This window comes from Eptesicus fuscus, chromosome 10 (genome assembly GCF_027574615.1).
Source record: "Eptesicus fuscus isolate TK198812 chromosome 10, DD_ASM_mEF_20220401, whole genome shotgun sequence".
NCBI lineage: Eukaryota > Metazoa > Chordata > Mammalia > Chiroptera > Vespertilionidae > Eptesicus > Eptesicus fuscus.
Genome location: NC_072482.1, coordinates 14,207,028 through 14,228,446, shown reverse-complemented (window position 1 = coordinate 14,228,446; position 21,419 = coordinate 14,207,028).

The following is a 21,419-nucleotide window of genomic DNA, read 5'->3' as shown; positions in this document are numbered from 1 at the left end:
CGTGGGTGCCCTCCCGGCGGCTCTGGGTGCTGTGGGATGTGCAGGCCAGTGAGGAATGGCAGGGGCTGCACTTGTTCCCGGGAGACGGAGCAGCTCTCATAAAGATGCATGTTCGTGGGCTGGTGGTCAGAGAAGCAAGCGGCCAGGGCAAAGAGACCGTTAGCCAGCCTGCCCTTCTAAAGGAGCCACGGCCCTGGGCTGGAAATGGAGGTGGGGCTTGCGAAGGAATATGGGTGTTGACCCTACGGGCCGTGGGAATAACATGGTGCCTTGGGGTGGAAGCAGAGCCTGAGATGAGGGTTTGGGTACAAATGGTTTACTGGGGAGGTGGCCCCCAGAAAGCACGGATAAAGGAGTAGGGAAGTGAGACACGGAAGGGAAGGAGGCCCATTTGGGGTGCAGTCTATGCGCAGGTTATCACTGAGGGCACCAGGGACTCCATGCCACTGGGACCTCTGAGAACCTGAGGGGGCCATGCCTCAGAGCTGTCCCACCTAAGAGGCGGGAGCTGGGGCATTTACACGCCACTGGCATCCCTGAAGTGTAAGTGCCGGTCATTTCCAGCTAAGTCCCCAGGGGGAGTCACAGGTGCTGCGGAAGGCGGCCACCACCAGCGTGCGGGAATGGTGAGTGCCAGGGGCTGTGGGCAAGACACCCCCTGTGTCCCCTACAGATGCGACCAAGTGGAAATCCAGCTCCTTTTACCACCTATAGCGCCCACGTGTCCCATGAGCGCTGTAGTGAGAGGGCTGGGGCTGGGGGTGACTGAGGAAATGCATAGAATTCGGAGATTCGGGAAGGAAGAGGGGAAATTCCACACAAGAATGAAAGTCATTTTTTAAAAGGCTTGGACCAATGGTAGGATGTGCAAGATTGTCACAGAAAAGACCACCTGTGGTTCATGCAAAGTGGGAGGGAGGGCTGGGTGAGAGGGATGCTGCCAGATGCCCCCAGGCTTTGCTCTGTGGACCCAGACACTGTTCCTGAGGCTGAGAAAGGCCAGGGCTCCCCCACCCCTGGAGGGCCCAGCCCCCCGCCCGCTCTGGGCTGCCTGCTGGATAAGGAGGTTGTGCGTGAGAAAACTGGGTGAGTGGCTTTCTCCCCTCACCCCCCCAGCCCCTTGCCGGGTCCCTCCGTGACATCGATGATGCCTTTAGAAGCCAAGGGAACCAAAACCCCTGACCGCAGTTGCTTCAATAAGATTCACAATCTCTCCTGACAAGAGGTCTGGAGGCGGGCGGCCCTATGTGGGCTCATTCAGCCCCTCAGTGATGTCAAGGGGTTTGGGGGTACATCTTGGCTTTTCTTGGTGGTCATAGATGCTGTCACAGGCCAGACATTCCACCTTCACACAGCGTGCTGAGGCGGCTGCAGGGGAGAAGGGCGTTTCTCCTCTCCTCTTATGAGGGAAGGAGGGATGGTACGCTCCCCTACATCCTCTCAGCCAGACTGATCACACGCCCACACCCACTCCTGAGTAAAATGGGGTTCTGCAGCAGGAGGGGGTGCCTGCTGGCACTCTGACTGCAGAGTTCCCTCACGCCGCGGTTTGAGGGTGCGCACCTGACCCAGTCAGGCAGGGTGAGAGGAAACAGCTCCAAATACTGGCCTCGGGGCTGCTCCGTCTCCCCACATCGTCCTCTCCTCCCCACTCCCCATGGAAACCTGCTCGTGGGAAGACCCTAAGAGCCCGTTCACTAAGGTGGAAAGAATCATGTCAAACTGTTACTCCTGCCCATCACGGGACTTGCGTTTTCACAGAAAACAAGAATCTTTAAGCCAGACATTTCCAATTAAGCTTTCAGGGAGGCCCTTCGTTTCCTCCTAAAACTACGGAGACATTATATGTTTGTGGTAACGTCAGAGGTGACGGCGCAGCGGGCGCGCCTCCTCTCTGGCCCTGCGTGCCCTGCAGTATCTCTAGCCTTCTGCTCTGAAGCTCTCAGTGGCAGCTACACGGGCCTGTGGGTGACAGAGACAGCAAAATAAATTAGTCAATAAACGCCGTTTGTTTGGCAGATAAAATATTCCCAATCCTACGGTCTATGAGGTAGAAAATTGAATAACGGCAGTCTCTGTGGTAATGAATTTGGGAACGACTGTACTGCGTTCAAGCCAATGGCTCATACCATGGAATCGCAGGCAACCTGAGTGTGGGGTCCCGCCTCCCATTTCCACACAGTCGATAAACTCAGGGTTCCCTTCTATGCACAGGTGCTGTAGGGAGTACAGAGATGCAGGCACTGCCCCCCGGATGTGGGCTAGGATGAGCTACAACCAAACAAGAGAGGGCACAAGGGGCACCTCAGAGAGCAGCTTTGGGATGCGAGGGGAGTGTGGTTCCCACCCAGCACACACAGGGGGGCAGTAGGAATGACGATATGGAGCAGGGGTTCAGGGCACTTTCAGGAATCAGCAAGGAGTCTCCAAGCAAAGAGGTGGGAGCAAAAGCCACATGTAACGGTGGAGGAGGGAAGAGTTTGGCAAAGTAGATTGGGACCAGATTGCAAAGGGTCTGAAATTCCAGACTGAGAAGTGTGTATTTAATTCATCAGAAAATAGGAAAAAGTTAAAGGGCTATTTTTTTATTTTATTTTTTTAGTTTTATTTAAACAGAAGAAATAAGCTCAGAGCTATGGATGTGGGGAAGTGCTGTGACAGACTCCTCAGGAGTTCTAGCTCTCAGATGGCCTCATCTCCAGCTCATCTGGTCAATGTGAGTAGGCAGGCGATGCTTTGTGACCCTGTGGTTTTATTACCAGTGGAGGCCAGGCCAGAGCAGGGAGGACACAAAAAGAGCTGGAGATGGACACACTCTGGGGCCACAGGCCAGGGAGGGTAGGCCAACCAGGGAAGGTCTTCGCCTCGCAGGCAGTTCAGGTGGGAGAGGACACCATGTGGCAGAGAATCCCAGAGAAGATGGGGGTGGCGTGCAGAAATAGAGCTCATCGCACCCATGGGGTAAGAAAGTCAAAGTGTGGCCCGGCCAGAGTGGCTCAGCGGTTGAGTATCGACCTATGAACCAGAAGGTCATGACTCGATTCCCGGTCAGGGCACATGCCTGAGTTTCGGGCTCGATCCTCAGTGTGGGGCATGCAGGAGGCAGCTGATCAATGATTCTCTCTCATCATTGATGCTTCTATCTCTCTTTCCCTCTCCGTTCCTCTCTGAAATCAATAAAAATATTAAACAAAAGAAAAGAAAAAAGAAGAAGAAGAAGAAAGTCAAAGTGTGCAGACCTTGGGAAGGTTTTAGCAGCAGGTCACAGGACTGCGCAGGGAGGATTCACTGAGCCATCTGTGACAGGGCCCGCTCTGGAGGGAACCATTTCTCCAGCCCAGCCATGATCCCCGTACCACTCCTTCTAGCCTCCCCAGCCCCTCGGGCAGGGCCCGCCCCAGGGGCTCCGGCTGGGCCAACAGCCAGGCTCCAACCAGCATATCAAAAATCCACCAAAGATTATTAGAATCTCAATTTCAGATGGCATTCCTCCCCTTTTACTCCTTCGGGTAATTCTAAACCTTACGACGTCTACATTATTATGCTGAAAGCAAAATCAAGTCCTTTCTAGCAGCAGGCGAATGCTTCCCAGGGAGCCATCACCCTGCGAGCGGTAATGGCTACCAGATGCAGGTGCGAACGCTCAGCCTGCCCGAGTCTGTGGCATCCAGGCCCTGTCCACACTGCCGGCCACCTGCACGCACTGGGGCTCTTACTTTACACAAGGAGAGTTGGGGCTTGAGGAGCACCCCAATTTAGCACCTGGTGGAGTCATGTTTAGCTCTGGCCTGGTCAGAGAATCCATGAATGTGAGAGCTGGAAGAACCTTTAAGTGCAAGTCATGCGCCAGCTTAACAACGAGGATGCTTTCTGAGAAATGCGTCGTTAGGTGATTCCGTCTCTGTGCAAACATCATAGAGTGCACAAAGCTCCGTGGTATAGCTACTACACACCGAGGCTATATGATACAGCCTATTGCTCCCAGGCTACAAACCTGCCCAGCATGCTACTGTACTGAATACGATGAGCAATTGTAACACAATGCTAAGTATCGTGTACCTAAACAAATCTAAGCATAGGGAAGATACAGTGAAAATATGATATGAAAGATAAAAATGGTACCTCTTTACAGGGGCACTTACCGTGAATGGAGCTTGCAGGACTGGAATTTGCCCAGGTGAGTCAGAGTGAATGGTGAGTGAATGTGAAGGCCAAGGACAATACTGTATGCAACTGTAGCCTTTATCCACACTGTACACTCAGGCTACACATCATTTATAAAACAAGAGATTAAATTGAGCACAAGAGGATCTGATGCAATCAAGAGACGTGGTAAACATGAGATGGATATACAAGGCTAATGCAGGGTTAACACGCTACTGTTATACAGCAAACTCTAGGGTACGCTCTAAAATAATAAAAGTAAGGTCTAAGAAATACATCAACCAGTAACAATCATTTATCATCATTATCAAGTATATGTACTGCACATAATTGCATGTGCTATAATTTTATACGACTGGCAGTGCAGTAGGTTTATTTACATGAGCATCACCATAAACATGTGAGTAATGTGTTGCGCTACAATGCTATGAAGGCTACATCACTAGGAGACAGGAATTATAATCTTTCAGCTCCATTATAATCTTATGGGACCACCATCATACATGCGGTCCATCGTGGACCCAAACGCTGCTATAAGGCATGTGACTGTATAGAGTCTCATCCACTGGTTTGAAAAGCCTTGATTTTAAAAAAAATGAAACATTATTTCTAGATCTCAGGGTGTAAGACAGAGGGACAGAGTTGGGGCCCCACACCCTCGCAGGAGGCCTGGAGACAGCTGTGAGGAGGATGGTGGAACTGTTCCTTGCTCAGCTCAGAGAGAAGCAGGGAGTTGCCTGTGATCACGCAGTCAGTTAATAGCGACTCTAGAACACAGACCCAGGATTCAGACATCCTAGCGCCAAACTCTGTCTACACCACCCGAACTGCACACCAGGCCACTGAAGAGTCAGTCAGTCACCTGCTTTGTTCCTGGGGTCTGAGAATTACAGAGCATCCGGAGAGAACTAGCTGTAAGCTCCAGCAATGTGACAGAGGACAGATCCCATGAGGTGTGTGTACACTGCGCCTCCAAAATCAAGAATGGCAATCATTTCTTAACCATGCCAGTAACTGATCATTGCAGTTTATTTCTTTATTCCTTTAACGGTAGTAAAATTCCTCAACCCTCCTCTGTCTTTCCAGAAAACGACCTTATTTCAAAGCTGATAGGACTGCAGTGCATCTCGCGTTCCTTAGCCTACAGTGTCAAGCTGTTTACCAAATCCAGAAAAATCTTTAAAAATAGCTCTCATCTCATCCCCACCGCCACCCTGGTAGCTGCCCCAGCCCAGCTGTCATTTCCCTCCGATGCTAGCTCCAGCCTCCTCCCAGCCCCGCCTGTCCTGTGCCCAGGCTGGGATCGGGCTGTCCCTGACCGTGGATATCTCAGCGCACCTTCGTGGAGCCATCTCTGGTCCCAGACCAATCCTCTTGTCCAGGTAGTAAGCTGTCAGCATTTATTCTCATGTCTGTTTCAACTGTCCACGCCCACCTCCTCTGAGGTCCAGGCAATGCAGGGTCTGGGTGGGGCCAGAGGTATCTGACTCCACTGAAGACGTTTATAGCCCCCTATCCATTTCCTTCCTGATGGTTTCCACAGCTGCAAAGTGGAGGTAAATAGTAGCTACTTCTACTATTAATAAATTAATAATGTAATGTACGGCATAGAGAACACAGTCAATAATTGTGTAATACTGGTAGCTTTGTACAGCGATGGAAGATTATTAGACTAGTTGTGGTGACCACTTCGTGAGGTATAGAGATGTCAAATCATGATGTTGTACATCTGAAACTAATATAATATTGTATATCAACTATACTTTAGTTTTTTTTAAAAAAGAGGGGAAATGGTAGCTACCTCTTAGGATTGTTGTGGGAGCTAAATGAGATTATGCATTCTAAGTACCAAGTACAATGCCTGGCTCAGAGCAAGTCCATAATAAAATATGAGCTTTAAAAAATAGCACCCTGAATGCCTGTATAAAGCCAAAAAGAAAGAAAATAATGTTTCTTGAGTTCCCTCATTGGCAAGGCATGGTGCCTGGTGGACTCTCACTTTATGCCACTTGATCTGCTCAGCCACTCCTACGGCTGCCTATACATTTAATCCCAGTTTTTATCATTTTATAAATCAGGAAACTGAGGGACTGTGAAGGCGACTTGCCCAGGATTTCTAAGTGAGTCAGACCTCTTTTGGTTGCAAGTAATCAAAGCCAACTTGGTCAACCCTACACAAAACGGTCTCACTGGTTCAGAAAGCACAACGAAGTGTTTAAGAAGCAAACCATGATGGGTCAACCAGCCTCTGAGCAACTAGAATCAGGGCTCAGATACCACCCGGCTTTTCTCCACCTCTAGTCTTTGCTCTCCCTGCAGACCGGCTTTCTGCATGTGATAGGAAGTATGTCTACCTACATTCCCAAATGCCTGTCATCTACAGCCTTTGCCAGAAGAAAAGAACTATCTCCATTCTTCAGTTTCAGAAATCCCAGGGAAAGATTCTGATTGGCTCAGTTCGGGCCAGATACCCACCCCTTAACCAATCAACTATGGCCAGGGGCGTGTGGCCATGTGAGATGTGAAACTTCCCACAGAACCACATGGAGAGAGCAGAGGTGTGGGCAGTCTCCAGAAAGTGAGTACACAGCTCCCAAAAGACAGTGGTGTAGGGCAGGCCACAAGCAGCAGCACAGTCCAGTTCCATCGCCAGTAGTGAAAGAGTCTGGATTTATGCCCAGGTCTTTGGGGCTCCAAAGCCTATATTGATTCTCTGACACATGCTGCCTCTCTGAGGCTCTAAATGTCTACTCCTGCGTTAGGAAAGCAGAGTTGGCCGGTCAGCCTCTCCAGAAAGCTGAAACAAATGTATTGTCTAGGCAACAGTACCCATGGATACTTCTGGTATCAGGAGCCAGCTAAAGAACAACCCTAGCCAGGGAGGCATGTTTTCCATTTTCTATTTCATAGTCATTGTTATCACCATCCCCAACATCCCTTTCTTTTTTAGCCTCTTTTTAGTAAATTATGTCCTCAGCCTCGCTGGAAAATAGGGTTTTCTGGCTAATAGATAATTTCTTTAGGTATTACATTTTTGGGTTACCAATTTTTTAAGAAATCCTATATAATAAACAGCTAATACGCTAATTAGACCGAACAGCAGAACGACCATCTGGACAACTGTCCGGATGACCTTCTGGACCAAGCCCAGGCTGTGAGGGCCCAGCCCCTTGCAAGAATTTCATGCATTGGGCCTCTAGTAAATAATAAATTGTCATAGCTAAAAAAAAAAAAGAGAGAGAGAGAGAGAGAGAGAGAGATCTCAAAATTATTAAATATCTCCATATTCCTCTATTTACCGATGAGGAAATGATGTTCCCACAGTCAGTTGGTGGAGAGCTGGACCCCCATCCAAGTCTCCTCCTTCCTGAGCCAGTGCCCAGCCCCTCCCCAACTCTTCCTTTTCTGAAACACACTTCAACACAATGTTGTATTATGTTGGACAAAACATAATTTTGGTACAAACTTTTATTTTAAGGATCCGATAAGCACTTCTGTTTTCATTTTTTGTTAATCCTCACCTGAAGATGTTTTCCCATTGATTTTCAGAGAGAGTGGAAGGGAGGAGAGAGACAGACAGAGAGAAACATCGATGTAAGATAGTCACATCGATTGGTTGCCTCCCACAGGTGCCCTGACCAGGGCCGGGGATTGAGCCTGCAACTGAGGTACATGCCCTTGACCAAAATAGAACCCAGGACCCTTCAGTCCTTGGGTCAACATTGAGCCAAAGCGGCTAGGGCAGCACTTCTGTTTTTAGTAGGAATTTAATTTAGGAATTAATTCCCTAAATTCTTCACTTCCTCATAAAAGTTCTTCATCTCCTGACTGTGCCTAAATTCCTGCTGGCCTCTGAGGACACCACTTATTTTGAGCCTTTTAGAGTAAAAAACATTCATCCTCACTCCCAGTGGACCTGGGGTTTGAAAGTGTTAGCAATTCTTCATGGGCCCTTCCCAGTTCTGTTCCTCTTGCCAGCAAAGGCCTGCCTACCTTCATTCTGAACTTGGCTTTTCAAGGTGTTTGTATGGTGCCCACGCTGAGAAGATAGACAATGTCTCCCTCAGGAGCAAAAGGCAGGCCTGCTGATTGACAATATAAACAATTCAGAGTCCCTGAGTTCAGTGTTCCTCTCCTGAAATAATAACCTACTTCCTGTGCTTATATCACTTGACCCTCTTCACATGACCTTGTAGGAATTAAGGCTCAAAGAGTCAATGCAAGTGCTAATACTGTGAGTATCCACCTGTCCTTGCCCTCTGATCCAGGAGTTTCAAGTCTCCTGCCAGCACCCATGAACCTGTGTCAGGCTAGCTTGGTAGCTTGTAAGTGGGGTTAAATCCCAGACCCTCCCCAGTTCTTGACAAAGAGGAGAAATCCATCTCCTCACTCCCCATGCCACTTCCAGATCACTTCTTCTCCACTCCTATTAGAATTCCTGCTCCATGATGTTTCAGTCTTACCTGGCGAGACCATTCTTCATCTCTGTCATCTACTAACCATCCCGTGATGTTGTTGGTACCTGCCTCCCCACCCCAAGTCCTGCCACAATTTTGGATGACTTCACAGGTCACATGACCAACCCCTTGGCCTCTCAGTTTCTTCATCGTGTCAGCTCCTCCTGAATGACTCCTCCGCTCCAGCTTAGCCACAAACTCCTACTGGCCTCACTCTGGACAATCCCAGACCCTCCCCGGTAATTGCTTTAACTCTGAAGGTAGATCATTCTCTATTTTGATTATTGTATTCTCAATTCTAAGAATTCTATTTGATTTTCAAATCTGCTGTGCTATTTTTATAGTTTCCTGTTCCCCACAGATATTTTAAGCTGAATCTTATTTCTTTAAACATAGTAAGCATAGTTGTTTTTTATAATCTGTGTCTGATAATAATATCTAAAATCTATGGGTCTGTGACATCTCTGGGATCATAAGATAACTTATTTCCATGCTATTTACTTATCTTTGACTGTATACTGGCCATTACACTTGAAAAAAAATTATTTATAGAGGATATGTGCCTAGTAACCTTAGCATAGAACCCACTTTTAATCCAAAATCATAGCTTGAGTTCCTTTGGACCACCCAGTTTGTACAAATATGAGCCTCAAGACCATATAGGAGCTGGTTTAATTCAGTTCACCCTGCTTTAAGGCTTCTTAGGAAGCCCAGCGTATGACGGAGAAAGCTTCCTACTAGATGCTATACTTTGAGGTGGTGTTTGACTTTGATTTTGGTAGACAAAACAAAAGTTCAGATTTGCTAAAATGCCACATTTCTTCAGGGCAAAAGCAGATTCTGTGCTTCCTTACCTCTCTGGCTTATTTTTTTTCTTTAAATGTTGGTCTGGTAATGCCTTAAAATCTTGTAAAGTCTTGCTAATTTTAAGATGCTTTTACACTTTATCCAGCATCCTTGTTTGTTTACAGCAGGCAAATTAGTCCGAATAACCTAACTCACCATTTCCTAGAACCAGAGTCCTAATAGTTCATTCTCTATCAACAATTACATGGCCCTGGCCAGTGTGGCTCAGTTGGTTGGAGCATTGTCCCATATACCAAAAGGTAGTGGGTTCAATTCCTGGTCGGGGCACAGACCTAGGTTGTGGGTTCGATCCCTGGTCAGATGTTTCTCTATCTATCTATCTCTATCTCTCTTGAAAAAAATAAAATCAATAAGCATATCCTCGAGGGATGAGGATTATTTTTAGTTACATGTATCTTCCACCACTTTTCCTCCACTAATCCCACAGCATCTGTACTTAACCTTACTGAAACCTCCCGGCCTTTGGGTACTTCATTTCTCCCAACCTGTCAGCCCCTTCTTTCTCCACTCCCTTCTTTATACCCCATGATGCATCACTTCAGCCTCTATCTTACAAGAACTCTTTTTTTTTTAATTTCTTTATTGATTAAGGTGTCACATATTTGTCCTCATCCCCCCATTCCCATCCCACCCCTCTCCCCACGCATGCCCCAATCCCCTGTTGAACTTAACCGTTGGATAGGCTTATATGCATGCATACAGGTCCTTTGGTTGAATTCTCCTCCTCCCCCCACCCTCCCCCTACCCTCCCCTATCCTCCCTCTGAGGCCCGATAGTCCGATCGATGCCTCCTTGCTTCTGGTTCTGTTCTTGTTCCTCAGTCTATGTTGTTCATCATTTCCCCTAGATGAGCGAGATCATATGTCACTAGATATATACTAATAAGAACTGAATGTGAGACGAGCAATAATAGTTATGCTGACAGGCAAATGAATCAATCTGTAGCGAGCTTCCCCCTGGACCAACAGTTCTTTTGAGACCCAATTTCAATGTCCAGTAGTTCCTTATGTGTACATGTCAGCACTGACCCCTCAGCTCTGGATGGTGGACAAATGGTGGTAATGGAGGTCCGACTCCCTCTGGTTTGGTCTCGGCCGAACCCAGGGGCACGGCGTCACCCGGATTAAGGGGCACGTGGCCTCACCCATACCCAAGGGGCGCGTGGTCTCACCCGGGCCTGGGACCCAGCCTCACCCGGATGGATCCAGGGGCGCATGGCCTCACCCGGACCCAGGATCTGGCTTCACCCGTACCCAGGGACGCTTGGCCTCTCCCAGACCCAGGGGCACGTGGCCTCACCCGGGCTTAGTTGCACAAGGCCTCACCTGGATCCAGGGACACATGGTCTCTCCCGGACCCAGGGACGCTTGGCCTCTCCCAGACCCAGGGCCACTTGGGCTCACCCGGGCCTAGGTGCACGAGGCCTCATCCGGATCCAGGGACGCATGGTCTCACCCGGACCCAGGGACGCTTGGCCTCTCCCAGACCCAGGGGCACGTGGCCTCACCCAGGCCTAGGTGCATGAGGCCTCACCCGGATCCAGGGACACATGGTCTCACCCAGACCCAGGAACGTTTGGCCTCTCCCAGACCCAGGGCCACTTGGGCTCACCCGGGCCTAGGTGCACGAGGCCTCACCCGGATCCTGGGACACATGGTCTCACCCGGACTCAGGGACGCTTAGCCTCTTCCAGACCCAGGGGCACGTGGCCTCACCCGGGCCTAGGTGCACGAGGCCTCATCCGGATCCAGGGACACATGGTCGCACCCGGGCCCAGGGACGCTTGGCCTCTCCCAGACCCAGGGGCATGTGGCCTCACCCGGTCCTAGGTGCACGAGGCCTCACCCGGATCCAGGGACACATGGTCTCACCCGGACCCAGGGACGCTTGGCCTCTCCCAGACCCAGGGGCACGTGGCCTCACCCGGGCCTAGGTGCACGAGGCCTCACCCGGATCCAGGGACACATGGTCTCACCCGGACCCAGGGATGCTTGACCTCTCCCAGACCCAGGGCCACTTGGGCTCACCCGGGCCTAGGTGCACGAGGCCTCACCCGGATCCTGGGACACATGGTCTCACCCGGACCCAGGGACGCTTGGCCTCTCCCAGACCCAGGGCCACTTGGGCTCACCCGGGCCTAGGTGCACGAGGCCTCATCCGGATCCAGGGACGCATGGTCTCACCCGGACCCAGGGACGCTTGGCCTCTCCCAGACCCAGGGGCACGTGGCCTCACCCGGGCCTAGGTGCACGAGGCCTCACCCGGATCCAGGGACACATGGTCTCACCCGGACCCAGGGACGCTTGGCCTCTTCCAGACCCAGGGCCACTTGGGCTCACCCGGGCCTAGGTGCACGAGGCCTCACCCAGATCCAGGGACACATGGTCTCACCCGGACCCAGGGACGCTTGGCCTCTCCCAGACCCAGGGGCACGTGGCCTCACCCGGGCCTAGGTGCATGAGGCCTCATCCGGCTCCAGGGACACATGGTCGCACCCGGACCCAGGGACGCTTGGCCTCTCCCAGACCCAGGGCCACTTGGGCTCACCCGGGCCTAGGTGCACGCGGCCTCACCCGGATCCAGGGACACATGGTCTCACCCGGACCCAGGGACGCTTGGCCTCTCAGACCCCGGGGCACGTGACCTCACCCAGGCCTAGGTGCACGAGGTCTCACCCGGATCCAGGGACACATGGTCTCGCCTGGACCCAGGGTTGTGTGGGCTCTCCCAGACCCAGGGGCGCTTGGCCTCGCCCGGGCACGGGATCCAGCGTCATCCGGGTCCAGGGGCACATGGCCTCACCCGGACCCGGAGTCCGGCCTCACCTGGACCCAGGGGCATGTGGCCTCACCTAGACCCAGGGACGTGAGGCCTCACTTATACCCAGAGGCGTGTGACCACACCCTAGCCCAGAGGCGCGCAACCCCGCCCACACCCGGGTCTCAGCGGGGCCCCGTCTTCCCGATCCCAATTCCTGCCGGTCAATCCCCCCTCAGCAATTCCCCTGGCCATCCTTCCAGAGCTCCAGTATGGCTGCTGCAGAACTCGTCGGGCAGCAGCTCGGCGAAGCTCCGGTGCGCCCGGTGCATGGCGGTGGGCCGGTCTGGCGTCGCTGCGTCGGCCCTTGGGTCTGCATCGGTGGCCGGTCGCCGAGCATGCGCACCTGGCCGCTTCCGGGGCGTTGAGATTCTTGACAGACTCGGAGGTCAGCAAGCGCGGAGTCTCCCACCCCATGTCTCATAGGGGCTCGTCTGTCCGTGCTTGTCTGCCAGTGGAGCCGTCCCCTCAGCCGGAGACCGCCGGGGGAACTGCGCCGAGCACGTTCCAGGCCGCTGTTGTATCGCCTGAGCCATAGTTCTTTTGTGTCGCCTGAGCCGTAGTTCTTAAAGTGTGGTCTTTGGGTCACCGGCATCAGCATCATCCCACATACCCCTCTTTTATTCTAGTTGTAGAACATCTACTCAGCCAGCCCTATGGTGGTCTTGGATGGTGTCTGCTCTGCTCTCTTGTCGTAGTCTCAAAGTTGTTGTGGTAGGCAACAATCAGGCTTCCGCCCTATGCCTCCATCTTGGTCCTCCTTTGTATAGTTAAGTCTTGATTGTTGTTGGTGTCACTGGGGGGGCTCTCTTTGTCTATAAAGGAAGAGTTGCTGTGCAGGAGACACGTTTATGGGCCGGGTCTTGGTGCAGCAAAGCTTTGGCGCTCACTGAATATTCCTGTTGAATGTGTCCCTTATGCACGTGGTTGAAATCTGGTGTCATCTCCCACAGACCACTAGATGCCCTCGTTTCTGGGTCTCCAATGGGGTGTAGATCAGCTACTGCCTTAGGCACTCAGCAAGGATTACAGCAAAAACTGTAGTTTCTTCCTCCTGTCTGAGTGGCCCTGGAGCAGTCCGACTAGAACAGCAGTTCATCTGGTCCGCTGCCAGAGGGCAGGCCACCCACATGCATAAGCCGTTGCTTGGGGCGCAGGTGTGCCTGCAAGACTTGCGGGGCAGGTCTTCAAAACGTGCGGGGCGGGTCCCAGGGCGGGGCGGGGTCTCAGGGCGCCAACAGGCCATGGTGCGGCGAGCCGCGATGGCTGTGAGTCTGGTCCTTCTGCCTTCCACGTATCTAAGTCCCCTCGTTCCGCACTCCAGCGCAGCAAACACTGATTGCTGGGCGCACCTCTGCAAGAGTCCCGCCTCTCCCTGCAGGCATCTGGGTCTCCCGCGGTTCGCCAGAAGATGGATTTCAGGGTGATGGAGAGCTAATCTCCCCTAGGTTTGGAACAAAAGCCCCTTTCCCCCGCCACCAGCCAGACCCACGCGCCTCCACACCTCATCCCCTCCTATTTCGCTGGGTGCGAGGCAACAGAACAGCCTTTAACCTCCGCCGCCATCTTTTTCAAACTTCCCAATTTGTACTTCTTAATCCCTTCATTTCAGTCAACTCTACTGAAGTCTAGCGCCGCCGGGAGGTGCACGGAAAGGGCGCCCGGGCCTCCGTCCGGTGCGCGGTGCGCGCATCCCGCAGAACCAGGCGCGCGAGGGCCGCGCGGCTGGGACGGGCACTGGGCGGCCGCCGAGCTCCAGGCACCGCCATCGCCGCGTTCCGGGCGTCGCCGCCGCGGCGTCCCCCCAATTTGTACTTCTTAATCCCTTGAATTCAGTCAACTCTACTGAAGTCTAGCGCCGCCGGGAGGTGCACGGAGAGGGCGCCCGGGCCTCCGTCCGGTGTGCGGGGCGCGCGGCCCGCGGCACCAGGCGCGCGGGGGCTGCGCGGCGGGGACGGGTGCTGGGAGGCCGCCGGGCTCCGGGCGCTGCCTCTGCGGCGGAGTCCCCAGCGTCCCGCGCCGGGCGGCCTGCGGGGGCGGCGGAGTTGCGAAAGTGAGTGAGTTTCCCAGGGTTTCGCCCGGAATGGGATTCAGTGCAATCGGAGCCGGCGCTCAGCGCACTCCGGAGCCTTTATCTCCTTCCTGCCAGTGAACGCCGGCCAGGTCATCAGCCGCCCCTTCCTCTCCGGTTCCATCCTCCCCGCAGGCGCGTGTGCTCGTGTCTCCGCCCGTTTCTCCATACCTTAGGCTTTTACGGCTTCCCCGACTGTCCCCGTGGCCTTCTCCTTCCCCCCAGCTGTGGGCATTTCAGTCCACCAACTTTCCTGTGGTTCTGGACGATGTCCGTTCTGACCTCTAGTTGTATTTTTGAAATTGTTGTGCCTGGCTGCAGGTTAGGTGTTTAACCTATGGCGCCATCTTGGTTCCTCTATCTTACAAGAACTCTTAATCCCTTTGCCCCATTTTTCTTCCCTCATATCTACCTGGAAAATTTTATTCTAAATTGAACCAGCCTTCTCTGTTCCTATTGTACTTGCGCTGCTACCTCTGGAGGAAAGCACCAAGCACTCATTTTGGTGCCACTCTTCTCTCATTGTCCTTGACAGCTGGGACCATCACCACCCAGAGAACATTTTTTAAAATATATTTTTTTTATTTCAGAGAGGAAAGGACAGGGAGAGAGAGAGATAGAAACATCAGTGATGAGAGAGTCATTGATCAGCTGCCTCCTGCACACCCCACACTGGGGATCAAGCCTGCAACCCGGGCATGTGCCATGACCGGGAATCAAACTGTGACCTCCTGGTTCATAGGTCGATGCTCAACCACTGAGCCATGCCGGCTGGGCATGGGAAACATTCTTTATAGCACAGTCAGCCTCCTTGCCAGTTCTTCCCAGCAGCTTCGCCAAACTTTCCCCTCTCATAAAGCCCTTCACTTTCTCACCAAGCCCACTCTCTCAGCACATGTCCACACCTCCTAGTTCACCAAAGTGCAGTCTCATCTCCTCATTTCTCCTCTGTCTGCCAGCTCATCCACATTGTGTTCACCCTTGTCTCTTTCCCATCTGTTTCACAGGCAGGTTGCTTGTTGCTCTGGCTCCTCTCCCAGCCTGGCTCCATCCTCTTCCACCTTCTTAAGAAACCTAGGCCTGTAACTGACCTCAATCCTTTCTCTTTGTGGTGGTTCCTTCCCATCATCTCATAAACACACTCAGGTTCATCTTAGGTTAAAAAGGAGCTCCTTCCTTCAACCCTACAGTCCTTCCAAGATAGCATCCCTGGCCCTGCTCCCCCAATATGGAGCAGTTACTCCTTCTACAAAGTCCACTGTACCCCCGGATTAGAGTCTGTTTCCTTATACTGCAATTCCTCCCCCAAAAGACAATGAGTTCCTTGAGGGCTGCGACTTTGCCTTAATCATTATGGAATCCCCAACATCTAGCATAGGATTTGTGGGAGGAATGAAAGAATAAGGCTTGGGGTCATTGTTAGGCCCAGCCACCCCCATTAATCTCTGTGTACTGGTTACCAGGGAATTTTCCTTTGATGGGAGGCCAGTTGGCAGAATGCTAACTTTCAGTATTACTGATGCTATGCAATTCTTTTCAGACTATGGAAATTCTGGCTTTATTTAGTTAGTATCTAATTTGCAGGTTAATAAGTCTTTGTCTGAAGGTCTTGGTGCACAGCACAGGGCGAGGATCACCTTTCTCAGACTCCCCTGGGGTTTGGGTGGGGGGGGATGAGTGTGTTTTAAGGCACGGCCTCTTTGTATAACTTACAGGATCTCAGTCTGGGCATATTACTCATTAGGGCTTATTTACCTTTTGTGGTGGCCTAGAAAAGCCAAGCTTAATGAAGTGGTTACCAAAAGCCTTTAACATCATATTTTCCACAGAGTTCATAAAAATATTGACAGTGGACTTTACTGCCACACTGCATCTTTCAAAGCGATGCACGAAGATGTTGCTGAGCGTATTGATTTGGTTTCTTATGACGCCTTCAGAGCAAGAAGCCTGGTGTGCTCCCATTCCCCAGGGCAGCAGGTAGGGGCTTCCCGGGGGTGATGAGCGAGTTGGTCACATGGCCTTGAGCATGTCACTGTCCCTGTCTGGGTCTCAGTTTCCTCACTATAAACTAAGAAGCTTGGATAAAAATGAGCATTAGCCCTAGCCAGTTTGTCTCAGTGGCTAGAGCGTCGGCCTGCGGACCAAAGGGTCCGGGGTTTGATTCCAGTCAAGGGCAGGTACCACGGTTGCAGGCTCCTCCCCGGCCTGGGTTCTGGTCGGGGCATGTGCAGGAAGCAACCAATCAATGTGTTTCTCTCACATTGCTATTTCTCTTTGTCTATCCGTCTCCATTCCACTCCCTCTAAAAAAAATCAATGGAAATATATCCTCGGGTGAAGTTTGTTTTTTTTAAAGAGCTTAAAGGTTGTGTCTGTTTCAAAATAGAATGATGCTGTTCTTTCTAAAGTCACTCCCAGGACAACACACTGCCTTGCTTTAAAGGGAGGAACAGTGGGGAATATTATTTTTATCTCTAAGATGCCCCACAATCAGCAGAGATGGCCATAAAGTGGAAGGAAATGGTGATGATTGTCAGGGCCCAAGTCTCAAGTTCTCAGTAGGCTTTCCTGGCTCCAGCCTTCTTGGTTCACAGCCTGGCCTGCCCCAGGACTGGCTTGCATTGAACCATTCCAGCTCTCCTCACTTCCTGCTGAGGTGTTCTGCCAGCCTACCCTGCAGACGCCTTGGTCAGGAGAAGAGAGGATGGTCAGAGATGCCTAAGACATCAGTGCCAGGTAAGCCTTAGGGATCCTCTGGACTACGTGGTTTTCAAAATTACCTGAATAAAACATGCTGATACCCAAGCTTCACCCTAGACCAACTGGTTCTGAATCTCCAAAGTTGGGGCTCAGGCCTCAGTATTTTTAAAGAGCTCTTTAGTTGATTCTGACATGTGGAGAAGAATAAGAGAACTCTTTTGAGCTTCCAACCCAGTTCCTCCACAAAACTGTGATGCCCATAAGGAGTGAAGAGCATGGGCTGTTGAGTCAGCAGACCTGGGCATGAGTCTTGGCTCAGCACTTACCACCTGTGTGATGCTGTTATGCCCTTATCCTCTTTGCATTCCATCCCTCCTTCATGAGTGTGAGATGTTTTCACAGTGCCTAGCATATAATGAATGTTCGATAATTTTGGCTTTCACCCTGTTTGTCTTTCTCATCTTCACCAACATTATCAGCTACATCATCATCTTTATCATCACCAACATTATCACCACATACATCATCATAATCACTGACCTCATTTTCTCATTTTTTCTCTCCTCCTCCTTCATCATCACCATTGACATCATCACTAACATCATTGTCATTACTAATACCATCTTCTTTGTCTCCTTCTCTTCCTCCTGCTTTTCTTCCTTCTTCTCTTTCTTTCTCTTCTCTTCCTTCTCCATCATCATCATCATCATCATCATCATCTTCATTATCATCTCATCATATCACCAGCAAGAGAGCTTGATTCAGCCCCTCTTAGAACATGATTAGACATTTGTGACTCATTTAACCCAACTCATTTTCCCAATCTGAAAACCTATAGCATTAATAATAATACTACATTTATTCACTAGTTGGTATGTGTCAAGACTTTTTCTAAGTGTTTTACATAAGGAAGATAAGTTATTACTATCCTCATCTTACAGAGAAGGAAACTGAGGCACGGAAAGGTTAAGTAACTTGCCCAAAGTCACACAGCCAGAAGTGATCAAACAAAATGGGGATGATTATAATAGCATTGATCTTATAGGACAATTGTGATGATTAACTGAGACACAGGCATAAGCACCTACTAGCAACTGTGACATATGGTAAGTGCTCAATATGCATTTTCAGGTTGCCCAAGCAGGGGTGAAGGGCCTGTATTGGGAGGAAAATGCTGCCCCTCCTCATGTCCCTCCTACCCCACATCTACACATTCTGTCAGCTGAGTCTGAACTTCCAGGATAAGCTGCACATCCAGAAGGAAGGGAGAAAGGACATGCTGGGCTCCTTCCCCACCTCCAACCACAGTCTCCTGCCCAATCCCTGGCTCCCCAGCACGTATACACACACACACACACACTCACAAACACATGCACACGTTTCTGGAGTAGCACTGGACTTACTTGGTGATTAATAGTCAAAGGGAATTGAGATCCTTGGGTGCCACCCAAGGGTCAAGGATAGGGTCCTGAACCTGAGTCTTCTCCCCCTCCCTTGATAAAGCAGACATGCTGGGCCAGGCCTGGTGCGGTCTCCCCACCATCCACTCCTTCTTCAAGCTGACCGAACCCAATTTGGTTCAGCGTGTTTGGTTCTCAGAGATGAACACTGGTTCCACTGAAACCAGTTTATGGCTGCCCAGTTTCCTTTGCCAGGGCTACAGTGGGGATGCCCTGAGCCCCCTTTCTGGTCAATGAGCTATAAGAGGAACTCTCGGGGTGCTTCTGTATGAGATTTTCCTCCCTGGTAAAAGGTGAGGGCAGTGTGAGGGAAAATGCTAGTGGCTCCACCCCCAGCTTCCTGTTCTGTAAGCTGTCAGGCCGGGGAGGGACACTTGAGCTATGGGAGCCACAAGTGGAAGGCCAAGGGAATCTCAGACTCACTGACTCAACACCGTGATGTCACTGGGCTTCTGTCTAACCCAGAACCCCTACTTCAAGACCTGGCGTGATAAAGCAGCAGGAGGACATAGACCCTGGAGCCATACCACCTTGGAACCACTCAAGTCCTGGCTCTACCACTCACTTGAACTTGGGCACAGTGCTTAACTTTTCTGAGGCTCAGGTTCCTCACCTGCAATACAGCACTTCCCTCAGAGGAAGGATGTTCTGATGAAATGTATGAAGGAAGTGAATAGAACAAAGGTTGGCAGGTAGAAAGTACTTCATAAGGGTTTACATTTGTGATGTGAGATCATTCAATATATTTATTATTTAAACAATTACAACTTCTATTATTTGCAGCCAAGTGCATCCTAAGTGACACACATGCCTAACAGCTATTACTTTTTAGTTAATTTTGTAGTGGTCAGTTGGGCAGGCGATTCTTGCTTAGAAACAGAGTTCTTTTAGTTAATCAGTCTATAGCTATCTATGAAGGAGTCAAAAGAGGCAAGAGCCTTGGAGGGTCACAAAGACATGTCACACCCAGTCACCACTTCTGAGGACCTCAGGGATCAGTTTGGGAGAGGAGCCATTCCTGCAGGAGGAGCCATCCCAGATGTGTGGCCCCTTCCCAAGCAGACAGGATTTCTCTCACTGAAACCAGCTCTGACCCAGAGCCCACAGAGCTCTGCCCTGGGGAGACAATGCTAAACATGCTGGCAAGATCCTGCCCTCAGTCTGTTAGGCCAGACAGACCAAACAAGTATATCTACAAATAGGCAGAATAATGGCAAATTGCCTTGAGTGCCATGAAGAACCCAGGCAAGATGCTGCGGTAAAGACTTAAAGAAGGAAGAGTCAAGGAAGGCCACCATGAGGAGGTCCCATTTAAACTGAGACCTGGGCCCTGGCCGGTGTGGCTCAATTGGTTGAGTGTCATCTCATGCACCAAAAGGTGGCGGGTTTGATTCCTGGTCAGGGCACATGCCCAGGTTGCGGGTTCGATCCCCAGTGGGGGTGCATGCAGGAGGCAACCAATCGATATTTCTCTCATTCCCTAAAAAAAAATAAATATATAGAGACCTGGAAGGTGAGAATAATTATTAGCCAACAACCAAATGGGGAGCATGTTCTAGTCACAAGGAACAGCATGTATAAAGGTTCTGAACCAGGAGAAAAATTCCCTTATTTAAGGAATCCAAAGAAAATCAGTGTGCCTGGAGCACAGGGAGGAAGGGAGAAAGCTGAAGGCCAGAGCAGGCCGGGCCCTGTGGGCCATGGTGAGGAGTTTAGCTTTTACCCAAGAGCAGTGGGAATCTACTAATGGGTTTACCAGGTGGTGACAGCTAGTCCTTGGGTAGGAGAAGAGGTGGCCTTTCAAGAGAAGGCAAAGCTGCCATGGAAGAAAATAGAGGCCAACCAGCTAGATGGGGCAGTCTCCAAATGCTAACCAAGGAATTAGTCATAATGTGCTTAAGCCCTCGGAAGGGCACAGGACTGTGATGATTGAGCTATTTTAAAGATCTCTCTGTCTCCCAAAAAATCCTTGGAAGTTGTAAGTACTAATAAAAAGAAAGGATGCTGAGGAATTTTAGGAGACTTTCAACAGCTTGCACCATTAAAAACCACCCTCAAATCCAACGCCCACACAACTCCTGATAAATGTCAGCTGGAAAGCAATTCCTACTGAAGTCATACCGGGTGGAGTGGGAGGGGCTGGTTTAGCTTGGGGTGGCCATCCACGGACATCCGACATGGCAAGTGACAGGGGCTGGCCGCCCAGAGAGTATTACGGGAGGGCAAATGCTCCCCATCAAACAAGAACAAAATCCTCCACCCCATTGAGCACGAAAGGTTCAGTGAGAGTTTGAAGATCTTACGCCAGGATTTCTGGAAGCCAAGTAAAAACCTTGAAAATAAACCACATGCTGCCGCTAATTAATCTTAGTTCCTGGCTCTTTCCAATCAGAGTCTGAACTATAATCCATCTTCATTACACTTCTTTTAAAGCAAAAATGGTGCATTTCCGCAAGTCTAATTAAGGAAGGAACATTATAAGGCCTTGGGTCATAACTCTCTTTCTGTCACATATGCACACGTCTGCTCTACACACACACACACACACACACACACACACACACACACACACACACACACACACACGCATACACACAAATAAATGCTTTTTAAAACCTTACTTGCAATCACAGGCTGGCCACTCAAGAGTCCAAGGATGGATGAGATGGTGAATCTGGGTGCCATCTCATGTCAGCCACTGCCCCCCACTCCTGTGTCCCCACCTTGCACACATCTACCCACCATATTGCTGTATACACATCTGGTGGGCAGCCATGATCTTGGGGAAAGCTGCCTACCCCCATCCCCAGAGGATGAAAGCAGGATTAATCGGAGCTGGGAGTGACAATGCAGTATTCCTTGACAATGGTTGGCTTTAGGGTGG